At 47.2% G+C, this 12,723-nt stretch overlaps 1 protein-coding gene across 11 annotated transcripts in view; it reads left to right on the top strand.

Annotated features, from left to right (window-relative positions):
• The first annotated feature begins 1,430 nt into the window (after positions 1 to 1,430).
• PHF20 (PHD finger protein 20) overlaps positions 1,431 to 12,723 on the top strand; it is a 71,420-nt gene continuing 60,127 nt past the window's right edge. For 9 of the 11 annotated variants that reach the window (XM_033074664.1, XM_033074667.1, XM_033074659.1 and 6 more), the window contains exons 1-5: positions 1,431 to 1,537; positions 2,349 to 2,441; positions 3,729 to 3,775; positions 5,209 to 5,257; positions 12,146 to 12,194. The gene's annotated coding sequence lies outside the window, so the exon portion shown is untranslated. The remainder of the gene's footprint in view (positions 1,538 to 2,348; positions 2,442 to 3,728; positions 3,776 to 5,208; positions 5,258 to 12,145; positions 12,195 to 12,723) is intronic. The other 2 variants (XM_033074661.1, XM_033074662.1) reach the window with 1 other exon arrangement.

A 12,723-nucleotide genomic window follows, 5' to 3' on the forward strand; every position in this document is an offset into this window, starting at 1 on the left:
GGAAGACCCATTTCGGAGGAGAAGGAAGTGGTTCTCAGGGCAGATGTGCTAAGTGTCTGTAGGTTTTTTTATGTCATGAAACTCCAGAATGAAATACAGTGCTGTCAAAAAAAAATTACACAAACGCTATGCTGATGTTTAGGTAAAATAAAATAAATTTCTATTTCTCTCAAAACTTTAGGGTTATTTCTAGTTGTTTTCTATTTTAATTCTTTCTGCAATTTTTTATTTATTTTCTAGAAACCTGCAATGTTAAAACCATTTGTGAGATTTCCAGGTTAAAATATAAATCCAAACTGCAAACTGTGTTTTCAACCTTTTTTTACCCCTGTTGCAGTATTTTTAGCAAGCCACTCCGCTTCCACAGATTCCAAGCACACAGTTCACAGGCTCTGTCAGAAAAGCACTAGCACCTATTGCTGTACAGTGATGGAGACACTCTGCTTTAAACCATCGTTTGTGCTCTCTGGGTCCTGCGACGCTTGTGGCATTGGGCTGAGGCTGATGTCGAAGCAGCAGCCAGGTTTGCGCAGCAACAGCAGCTCCCACAGCTGGAGGAGAAGGAAGGGAAAGCATTTGGGCCATACTGTGTCTTCCTCCGAAGCCCAACAGCACCGGCAGCCCCGGCACTAAGTGGACACCTTGGCCCCAGCAGTTACTCTTTCAACCCCGAACCTGAAAGGCAGCAATCCTCAGCTGGTCTGTGGCCTCTGAGCAGCATTTCAAGGATTATCCCAGGAAACCTACCTGAACCAGGGAAAATTTGTCCATCTACAGTGAAACACATTAAGACATTAAGAATTGCAGCATACATAGATTTTTGCTCTTCCGTATCAATCTGGTTTGGGCTTTAACCCAGCATAAAACTCAAAAAAAAAAAAAAAATTCCCATGAACAGCTCTGTTATCCCTAGCAGAACCCACAGTCTTCTGGCTGTACCCGAGGGTGAACAGGGCTGAGGGGCAATGACGAGCCCCTCGGATGGGCACTACTCAGACCATCCGCTCCTCGGCACATGGGGCAGCATTCGAGGGGACCGAGCCCAGCTGGCGGTGGCTGCGACAGCCACGGGCGGTGCACCCAGGAGCGCTCGCATTCCGACATCCGCCTCACGCGAGGCTCAGGGGCTCAGGCCGCCAGCTCCCTCCTGTATTTCACTCCTGCGCCATCACCGCGCTCTCGCTCCCCGCAGGGTACAGCAGCTGTGCCCGCTGCGGGCGGAGCCCCCACAACCCGAGCAGCCCCGCCAGCTCCCGCAGTCCCAGCCCCGCCGTTCGCTCTCCCCCGCCCGGCAGCGCCGCCCGCTCCCCGGGGGTCTCTCGCCAGGGCCGCCCCTCACGGCCCCGTGCCCGGCCCTGCCCCCTGCGCGCGCCCTCCGGCCGGAGTGGGCGGGGCTCTCGCCCGGCCAACGCCCCCCCGGCGGCGCCGCATCGCGGCGGCCATTTTGTGCGGCTGCGGTCGGTGCGCGGGGCTCGGCGCGCAGCGGGCCCGGGCGGGGCACCTCTGTTCTAACTCTTTTTCCCGTACAGATCCCTCGGTAAGAGAGCGGCGACGGCCGGGCGGACCGGGCCGCTTCCCTAGCTCCGCGCTGCGGGCTTGCGGCGCGGCAGGGAGGGAGGCCGGGCGGGCGTGTCACAACGCACAAAGGGCCGGGCCGGGCGGCGCCTCCCGCCTGCGGCCCCGGAGCGCCGAGCGGGGCCGCTCCCGCCTCGCTGCGGCCCGGCGCGCTCAGGCCCGCGGCTCGGGCCGGCTCCGGCCGCTCCCCCGTCCCTGGCTCGCGCCCGCCGGTCCGCGGAGCTGCGCGGGGAGGTGAGTCTGTGCGGGCCGAGCGCACACGCCGCGGGCCCGTCCGGCGGGGGCGGCCGAGTGACCTTGCGGCGGCGCCGGGGCCCGAGCCGGGGCAGGGGCCGCGTGGCGGGGCCCGAGGCGGGGATTTGACGGGTCCGGAGCGGCGCCCGGCGGGCTGGGTGCGGCGGGAAGCCGCGCGGTCCTGTTGTCGGTGCAGGGCCCCGGCGGGTCTGGGTGCCGGGGACGCTCGGCGGGGCGGCTGCGCCTTGCCCGGCCCCGAGAGTGGGGGACCCGCGTGGAGCAGGTCCTTGCCCTGCCAGATGTCCAGCACGGCAGGGGGAGACTTCCGTAGACGGTACGACCGGCTGGAGGTTTTTTGTTAATTTAATTTAATATCCCATTAAATCTGGAGCTTTTTTTATCGCGCTGCATTCTGTACTTTTATACCGTTTTAAAAGAACAGAAATTACGGTGGGTCTTTTCACTGACCCCAGAGCTACTTTATGTTGTACCTGTGTAATGCGTACGGTTGCGAGGCACTGTGGTGTTCTTCCTGGCAGGTCGATGTTCAGATACTGCGTACTGCCAGCAAAGTGGATTGTTGTACCAGTTGGTAATCTGTAGCCATTCCAGGATTTCGTTAATCTGAACAGGTACGGTTTCGACAAAGTTTTACCTCTTTTATTGGCTGGAAGTCTCGGTACCAGAGATGCTTCTGTGATCCCAAGCTGTTGTTTGTAGCCTAAATGCTTAAAAATAAATCAGGAGAGATATCTGAAAGTTGATGAGTCCAGGTTGAATAAAATAAATGTCACTAGACTGCAGAATGTTGTTGTGGTGTATGCAGTAGGGAATTAAACTAGATGTTAAAGCAATGGTAATGACTTGAATTAACCTTTTGTAAGTATCTGTACAGCAGTTTGTAATGGGGCATCTCTGTAACCAATGCTTTTGACCTGGGCTCATTTAATTTTCTATAATGAGTAACGATCCTTTTGTAGAATTAGTTTCTAACAAAAAAGTCAAGTGTGATGGCTTAAGCAAAGATCAGTCATGGTATAATTCTGTCTTTTAATTTTTGTGTGACTTCCAAAGTTTCATAGTAATAAATGAAAGTGGCTTAGATGAATGTATGATGTATGTTATTTGACCTAAGTCAGCTTGTGGAGGGGTTCAGTAGTTTGCACGCTTGCTGACTTTGTGGATGCCTCCTCAATGGAATTAAAATTTTACTTGAGGAGGCTGAGAGTGAAATCTGTTTGGCTGTAACTTTAAGGTCAAGTTGGGAATGAGGCTAGAGTAGTAATTGCTCCTAACGGTGTGCCTTGACTCAAACATAAGAGGCATGCAATTAATTCTTACCTTTAATTGGCTAAGCTGTCTATAGCACTTTCTTTTTCTCCTGTAGTTACTGTATGACCTAGGCAATGATATTGACTTAAATTCTCCCTCTTGACTGGGAAAGGAGAGCACAACCCCTAGTTTAATAGCAGGGGGTGTTAAATTCTCTGTAACTGCATATTTTATTTATAACTGCATCTGCAGAAGATAGATATTGTCTGTAGCTGTAATTTGTGGGCTGACAGGCTGATGCTAGCTGTCCTACCTGTGTGACACTGTCCTGTACACATGTGAGCACTTGCATTGTGAACTGAGCTAAAGAATGTACGTGAGACAGAGGAAGGATTTATTGCTCAGCCCTACAAATGGTGGTTGTCTGTATTTAACTGTGCTCTTGATTGTCTAGTTGCATGGATACAGTGAGGTTTTTTAAATCTTGAGAAAAAAGAATAGTTGCACATCCTTTGGACTGGTGCATCATATTGAGAAGTCTTGTGAAGTGCTTATGAGTTCATTGTATGTCTGAGTAAGCCTATTCCTTTCTTTTTTGCTTCAATTAATTCCTTGTCTTAATACTTCTGTTCCTTGCTTGCCTACAGGTTTGTTTTGACTGCTTGTACTTCCTGTAGGAAAATACTTGCTTCAGGTGAGAAATGGTGGCTTGGAACTCTTGGTTTGTCCTTGCTGTCCAAATACCAATAGCTACATGGCCTGTAGATTTCTAAAGACCTTTTGGAACTACTGGCATTCCAGTGTTTTTGTGACTGCCAGCACCAGGCTTAAATGATCATGCATGCATGGGTGTATACTGTGTCTGTGGTGACTGGCTGCAGATAATAATGCATATTGGAATGTAAACATTCCTTTTGGAGGTATGTTAGTTTGTTGACTGGCCTATGTGTTTTTACTGGGCTTGAGAACTTTCAACCAGCGTTATTTAAGCATAACTAGCTGTGGTCTGTCTTATTTTTTTATAAATTTACCTGTAATGGAGTTCTTAAAATTGGTTAAAAGGAAATTGATTAAAAAGGAAGACGGTCTCCATCTTTGTCTTTAGCTTGGTAGCCTGTATTAATGGAAAGAGGGGAAGCAGTATTGCTTATTGTGCAGGGTTTTTTTTTTTTTTTGTGGGTTTGATTATTGCTTTTATTTTAGTTTGGTTGTTTGTTTTGCGTTTTTTTTTTAATATGAAGTTAGCACCAGAGAACTTTCCTGATCTTCTTGTTGATGTTAAAATACTAGTTAAAGAATTGACTCACTTTTCTGCTGCTTAAAATCAGCACTTCTTTCCCTAGGAATTGGAGAATATCCTCTTGTTCCACAGAACCATTGAGTAAGGAAACTATCTTCAACACCTTTGTGCTCCAGATGTAGAGCTGAGCATCCTTAGCCCAAACCTGTGCAGACAGTGCCATTGGTAGGGTTTGAGTTAGAATTTTAGTTAGTCTTAAAAGCATGTGTTGGCATAGCAGGGGTTGTGAGTACACCAGGCTGGAATTGCTTCCTCCCTATACTATAGCTTGCTAATGACTTTTTTTGCTCCATGATGCTGTGTATTTGTATAATTTTCCTACACTGCGGCTATCTTGTATGGCTGTTACCAAACTTGCTGAAATAGGCACTTACAGTTTTTGTGTGTTTTTCCTGCTGTCCTTTCATCTCTTAAGCTGGGAGACAAGTCTGCAAGCAGCCTTGAAGTGCAGCCCTTCTTTTCTTTTTCTTCTAAAAAATGAAATAGGCAAGTTGCACCCTTCTTACAGGGTGACATATGTACACATGATGTGTCTGCTTAATGAATTATCTTAAATAAAGACATAATTTTTCCTCAGTACTTATGGCAGTATAACTTGGAAGATTTTCCCTTATTCAGATGTCTTGAAAATATCCTTTTTATCAACAAGTAGGCAGAAAGCAATGAAGTGATGAAACAGAATGATGTGTCTAGGAGTCCAAATGCTGTATACTGACTGGGTGGAAACAGTGGACCTGTAGGATTTTCAGTAGCCAATGTGCAGGTGCTGCAAATTATCTGTGAAAAATGTTTCTCAGACTTTTTTTTTTTAATGGATATTTTTACAGGTAGATTTCTTCTAGGAGTCAAAAGTTCCAAGTCCAGTTACTGTTGCAGGTACTGTAACCAGATAATTTTTCTGCTTTCTGATTTGCTCCTTCCATTTTTGGCCATAATATTTTTCATCTGATAGCTAAAATTCATGTTGATGCTTGGTGGTAAAAAAAATCTTAGGTTCAGCATCCTGCTGTAAGTGACTGCTGGACCACCCAGAACCACCTCAGAGCTGGGATATCACAGCTGATGGTGTAGTGCTGGGTGGTAATGTAGCCCGGCAATTGGGATCCCTGTCCTGGGAGATCAGGAAGAGGGAGACAGCCTCTGGAAGCAACTCCTATCAAGTGTGAGGGAAAGGTACTCTCTCAGGGATGATTTAATAGTGTACCCAAGCAGGTGGACCACTATAGAAAAAGGTATCCACTGCCTGAGAGAATCAGCTGTGCTGGTGGTAATTTGTAGGGATTCAAATAACAAGCAATCCCTTATAAATCGAGTTGAGGTGCAGTGTGTGTAAATGTTGAGCCCCAATGCTACTTGGCAAGTTTCTTTGTAAAAGGTACTAGTCTTGAGGTGGGCATGCAAGAGAAATGCTGCAACATTCTCAAGAGGTTAAAAAACCAAACTTCACTGGCAAATTTTAGAAGAGCAGGAATTTGTCAAAATTTAAAACAAAACAGTCAATCAGAATAAAGCATTTCACTTAGTAGATTCTACCCATCCAACCTTATATTACCCATATTGAAGAAGAGGAAGTTAGGAGTGAAAAAGAGAGAAAACCAAGCTACCGTCTTGGATCCAAGGGCAATCTCAGCTATCGTAAACTCCAAGGATGATAGCCAAGTAACCCCATGCATCTCAGCAGTGGGTTTTACCTGCTCTGACCTCCTGTGGCTATGCCTCCCAGGTGGGACTTTTGGTTATCCAGCGACTCTGGGACTAGATTGAGGCTGCAGACATGGGGTGTGGGGCATTATTTTTGGTGTGCCAGTGCCTGACAGTCATTCTGAGCTGGACTAGAGGTTCCTGGGGGACAGGAGTGTGGAATGGAGCAGTGCACCTCCCAGCTGCCACAGAACTTGCCCTGCCCCCTCCCTTTCAGTTGATTTGAGCCAGTAATAATTTTCTCTAGATTTTCACAACAATCCACGTGACAGGAATTTGTATGGAGCATGCCACTGTTGTTCACCAGCGTGTTGGCATTGTCAATGAAAGAAGGAGGACAAGAAGTACTCCAGGTCACTATCTGACTTGGGCAATTTTGAGATAATCTTTTTTCCTCCTGTTTGACCTGTGTGTTGACTGTGGACTGTCCAAGACTCTGGACAGACTTGGAAGACTCGAGCAGGTTGTAGAGGAAATGTCCCGTAGTCCTATGTGGCCAGTGCATGAGTACAATGGAGACTGGAGACTGACAGTGAACTATTGCGACCTGAATGAAGTCACACCATCACTGAGTGCTGCTGTGCCAGACATGCTGGAACTTCAGTATGAGCTGAAGTCTAGAGCAGCAAAGAGGTGCCACCACTGAGATTTCCAATGTGTTTTGCTCCATTCTTTCAGCAGCAGAGTGCAGAGTGCAGGCCACTATTAGTGTTTACCTGGAGTAGCATCCAGTACAGCTGAAACCAACTGCCCCAGAGGTGGAAACACAGTCCCCGTCCCACCATTTACCATAACTGATGCGGGCTGCACTGAAAAAGGGTGAGGCTCCAAAATACAGTAATTTCACGACCATAAAGTGCACCGGACTATAAGGCACACCCCCCGGGAGTCGGCAAATTTTGCAACTTTGCAGATCATATAAGGCGCACCGGCCTATAAGGCGCACTTTTTTTGTTTTGCAGCAAGGCTCTGCCCCCAGCTACCCCTGCGTGGTTGCTGGACGAGGCCCCACCTCAACCCAGCAACCATTGGCCCCCGGGCCTGCCTGTACCCGGCGGGGCCGGGCTATGTCCGCCGCCGCTCCATGCAGCGTCCCTGGGACCCCGCTGCTTTGGGAGTTCCCTGGCACTCCGGGTGTCACGCGCCCCCCTGGCGCACCGGGAACCCCACGCTGCTGGTGCACTCCGGGAGTCCCCTAGCACTCCGGGTGACCTGATGCTGGCAGGTTCGCTCTGTGCCACCGCTGCCCCGATTCCGGCAGCTTTCCCTCCCCGTGCGGCGGCTGCCCCAATGCCAGCGGCTTTCGCCCTCCCTGCGTGGCGGGCGCCCCGATGCCGGCGGGCCCGCCCCGTGGGACCACCTCCCCGATGCCGGCGGCTTTGACCTCCCGCCCGGGCTGTGCCACTGCCCTTTCTCTCCCCCGCGTGGCCTGATGCCGCCGCCGGGCGGGCTCTGCTCGGCTGGGGACTGTTGCGGGCTCGCACTTCCGGGGTGGCAAATGTCGCAACTTTGTACATCAGATAAGGCGCACCGGGCTATAAGGCACACTTCCGGGTTCCAGGGAAAATTTTAGTCAAAAGGGTGCGCCTTGTAGCCATGAAATTACTGTACTTGCAATACATCGATGACATCATTGTATCATCACAGCAGAGGAGGTTTTTGAGAAAGGGGAGAAAATAATCCAAATCCTCCTGAAGGCTGTTTTTGCCAAGAGCAGGGACTTGCCCAGAAAATTCAGTAAAATGGCAAGATGGATGTTGTGAGAGTCCAGTGGATGTGGTCATCAAAATAGTGTGTCCAGTCAGCAGAAAGGAAACACTGAGTGTTCTTAGACATAGTGGGTTTTTGCAGGATACATATTCCATAAAATAGTCAGGATTGTAAGCCCTCTCTGTCATGTGATACAGGAGAGCAGCAACTGTAGGTGGGATCCTGAACAACAAGTTTTGAACAAATTAAACAGGAGATTGTTTGTGAAGCAGCCCTCGGGCCAGTCAGGCCAGGATAAGATGTGAAAAATGTACTCTACATTGCAACTGGGAGGCATGGTCCTTCCTGCGTTCTCTGACAAAAGTTACCCATGAAGACTTGAAGACAACCTCTGGCATCCTGGATTCACTGAAAAAGAGGATCTGAGGCCTGTTATATCCTAACTGAAGAAGAGATCCTGGCAGGTTATGGAAGGGTGGGAGCCACCTCCAGTGGCTCCAAGTGATTGCCACTGAAACACAGTGTTTTCTGGCACCCCGATTGACAGTGCTGGACTGGATGTCCAAGGGGAAATTCCCTTCTACACATCATACCACTAATGCCACATGGAATAAGTAGGTTGCTCTGACCACACATTGAGCTCAAATAGGAAACCTCAATCACCCAGGAATCTTGGAAATCATCACAAAATAGCACAAAGGCAAAAATATCCATACCATCAGAAGAGGAGGAGGAGAAGGTGCCAGCATGCTAAGGAGGCCCCACAATATAATCAGCTACCAAAAAATGAAAAGTGATGCTCTCTGTTCAGTGCTGCTTCCTGTAATATCATAGGGACAAACTGAAACTGGAAAGCTACCATATGGTGTCTTACACAGTAAGTTGCAGAGCCTATTGAAAGACAAGGTGGTCAGGTTGCAGAGCTAAAAACTGTCCAGCTGTCTTCAAATACTGCTGAGTGAGAGAAATGGCCAATGTTTTACCTCTACGTTGACTTGTGGATGGTGGCAAATGCTCTGTTGGGGTGGACCAATGGAAAAAGACCAATTGACAGTGCTGAGGGAAACCCATCTGGGCTGCTGAAGTGTGGCAAGACATGGCTGCCTCGGTAGAGAAATAGACTGTACGAGTACATCATGTAGATGCACACATACCCAAGAGTTGGACTGTGGAAGAGAATTGCAACAATGAACAGGTGAATCAGGCTGCCAAGGTAAAATTGCCTCAGGTGGGTTATTTCTGGCTCAGTGGGCAGCCTATGACACCTCATGTCACTTGAAAAGAGATGCAACATTACAGATGGCCCATGACTATGGGATGGACTTAACCATGGACACCACCTCCAGGTTATCCATGACTGAAACATGTACTGCAGTCAAGTGGGGCCAAGTGGGTAAAACCCCTGTGGTATGGTGGGCAATGGTCAAAATGTAAATATGGGGAGGTTTGTCACATGAATTACATCACACTCCTGCAGAGCTGCCAAGGCAAGTATTACATGCTGACAGTGCTGAAAGGCACCACTGGATGGTTGGAGACCTACCTCACGCCTCACAGCACTGCCCAGAACACCATCTGGGCCTTGAAAAAACAAGTCCTGTGGCAGCATGGCACAGTTGAGTTGGACAACAGCCTTGTCAACATCTGGGCCAGAGAGTATGGGATTGAGTTGGTGTGTCATATTCCTTAACAGGCACTAGCCTCTAGGAAAAATTAAACAGCATAATGGACTGTTAACCATATTGAAAGTGATGGGTGAGGGAACCATTAGACATTGAGATCTACATGTTGCAAAAGCCACCTGGTTAGTTAACACTTGAGACTCTGCCAATGAAGCTGACCCGTCACGATCAAAATCTCCACGTTCTGCAGAAAGGGATAAAGTCCCTTTGAGGGATAGAATATGAGGAATATATTAGGGAAGATAGTTTGGGTTGTTTGGATTGTTTGGATTGTTTTTGCTCAAGGACCTGGATGCAGGTTAATGCAGGAGGACAGGGCAATGTGTACCTCAAAGGATTTTTGGGTGAGAACAGTCTATAATGTTGAGTTGTATTATATTGGTTGCTGAATGACAGTGCTACTGTGTGCCGTAACTGCCATGGACAAGATGTATATACTGCTCCAGGTGCACCAATCATAAACTCCTGATGCAGTTTGCAACCACCCTTCATGTCCTAGAAGAGCTTTGGGATGGAGTCCTGAGTCAAGGACTAAATGTACTTAACAGACATCTTGGAGGGGCAGCCATTAACAATGGACATTATACATGTGCTTGTGTAGTTATCTATGTCTGTGTGTGTGTATATATATATATACACAGTAATTTCACGATTACAAGCTGCACCTGATTATAAGCTGCAGGTGTGGGTGTTGCGCAGGTCAGGGTGTTGGCCATGTTTAGGTCTTTGTCCATAAATAAGCCGCACCTGATTATTAGCCGCACTTTTGTTTGCAGCGAGGATCCCTGTGAAACTTTCACAAAGTTGCCAATGAGTAACAGAATCGTGTGATTGCGGGGTTTACTGGCTCGGCCCTACTCGGGGTGACCACCAGGGAGCGGCCCCAGCCCTGCTTGCCGCTGCTGCCGAGAAGAGGGAGAGCGACGTGCCCGGCTGGTGCCGCTGGGAAGAGGGAGGGGGCGCCCCTGGCCACTGGCGCCGCCGCGATCCCTGGGGCTGGGCAACGCTGCCGCTACGCCGCCCCTGCCCCACCACCCGGGGTCGGGCGCGCTCCGACTCAGCTCGGGGCTGCTGCTGGCTTGGACTTCTGGGTAGGGAAATTTCCAAAATTTGTTCATATATTGGCCTCTGCTGAATGTAAGCCGCACTTCCGGTTTGAGACCAAAATTTTAGTCAAAATGGTGTGGCTTATTATGAAATTACTGTATATATTACTGTATGTGGTTCCAGAGCGGTGATGGAGACAGTACATGGCACTCCTTCTTGAGGTGAACAAGAACTTTTTTATTCAAGGAAATAATGGGTTTAAATAATATACATCATGCAAAACAAATTACAGAAAGTTCATTGGGCAGAGGAGTAATGCCCCTTTAGAAACACACTCTGTGAGTAGCATCACATACTCTAGAAGGTGTCTAATCTGTGTTTTGAGTTCCTGTCCTTGGGCAGCCAGACAGCAAGGCTTGTGTAGCCTGAGAAAAAGGCTGCTTTCTTGGTTCCCAGCCATATTGTAACAACGTGTATATATGTGTCTGTGTAGCTGGAAAGGGATAGGATTTGGACATCATTTATGTGGTATAGAATAAGGGATGCATAATGTCCTGCTTCTGACCAGGACAAGGTTAATTTTTGTGGTAGCCAGAAGAGAGTGTGGCTAGAATCTGGTGTGGATATGCAGAGAGTGTCTGTGTGTCTGTAAGGGTCTCTTAAGCATCTCTCTAGTTTGGATTACAGCAGCCTGCTGACCTGTACTGAAGTTCTGTGCCACCACACATGGTTTTCTGGGAAGGGATCCCTTCCAGGCTGGGGTGGTGTGGGTGTGGTCGGGTTGTGTCAGGCTCTGCAGTGAGCATTCACTGTGAAGCGCTTGCCTCTCTTACACACTTCTGTTCTTAATACTATTGCTATTACAGTTCATTTTCTTACCTCATTGCTGTTTTCAGTACATTGTTCTTATCTCGACCAACGTTCTTTACCTTTTGTGCCTCCAACTCCCCTTTCAGTGGGAGCACTTGGTGGAAGAATACCATTCAACCTCAGCAGGTTCTATGCAGCTTCAGTTCAGGTAGAAACCATGAGAAATGTCATTAGAGTGCCCAATCTGCAGCCTAAATTTGGCTTCTGGGAGCAATTCACATGGCTGTCTTTGCCACTCCTGCAGTGAGAGGAAGCCTGCATGTATTGACAGGAATTGGATTTGTGGATGAAGAAGCAATTCTGGAAAAGCTTTGTAGTTCATTCCTGTATTAGCAAAGCACAGCTCCTTCTGCCATGTGATGAATGTAGATAATCCAGCTGAGGATGTCTTTGTTGACAGGAGAGGACTGCTTAGTTAATTTGTAGTTAGTTAATACTGCAGTACCCGTTGCATCAAAGTAGGAGTAATACTAAAGTTACTGATGACTTTCAGTTGACAACAGATAAATAAATATTGGAGAAATCTGATGTGGATATGCACAATGTCTGTGTGTCTGTAAGGGTCTCTTAAGCATCTCTAATTTGGATCGCAGCAGCCTGCTGACATGTACTGAAATATTTTCAGTTATATTTTTGTTACAGAGGTGTTATTCTATTATGGGGATACTGTTGACTGTAGAGAGAATTTTTTTTTGAACTCTGAACTACTTTTAGTCTTAGAATTCACATGATTTTTATTTTTCCTTTCCTGTAGTTATACAGCACTGTTTGGAATGTTTGCAGCAACGTAAACAAGTTTCTTGGTGAGTATAAGCATATATCCTTTTTCTAATTGTGGCTGTTCTTTAGGCTTTTGAAATTTTGCTTTAAAATTCAGGTTTTACTTAAATACTACCCACAGCGTCTCTGCAAGACTTATCTGCGTTGAATTTTTGTATTCATAAAGGCTGTCATTTTCTCCTTAAACTGAAATTATGCAGTCTCATTAAAGTAGGTTTTCATTAATACTGCCTTATTTAGCAAAAGCCGATTTATTTTATGTGACATAAATTTTTTTCCAAATTAAGTTTTGCTTGTTCAGTGCTAAGATGCTTGTTTTTTATCTTTAGTGTATTACAGGGAGAGGGGAAAACAGAGCAGCTAAATGGGATGTGATCAAATGACTGAAAATAGTTGTTTTCAGTAATGATTATTTATTTCTTTAATTGCACTTGGTAATTCAAGTAGATTTCACATTGTAAAAAAATACCTTTTTTTATTCTGTTGAATTGCTTATATTTATAATTTCTACTTCTATGTTGGTCTGTCCCAGTCTCATCAGCAGTTGAAACT

This window comes from Catharus ustulatus, chromosome 17, assembly GCF_009819885.2.
Source record: "Catharus ustulatus isolate bCatUst1 chromosome 17, bCatUst1.pri.v2, whole genome shotgun sequence".
Classification (NCBI taxonomy): Eukaryota; Metazoa; Chordata; class Aves; order Passeriformes; family Turdidae; genus Catharus; species Catharus ustulatus.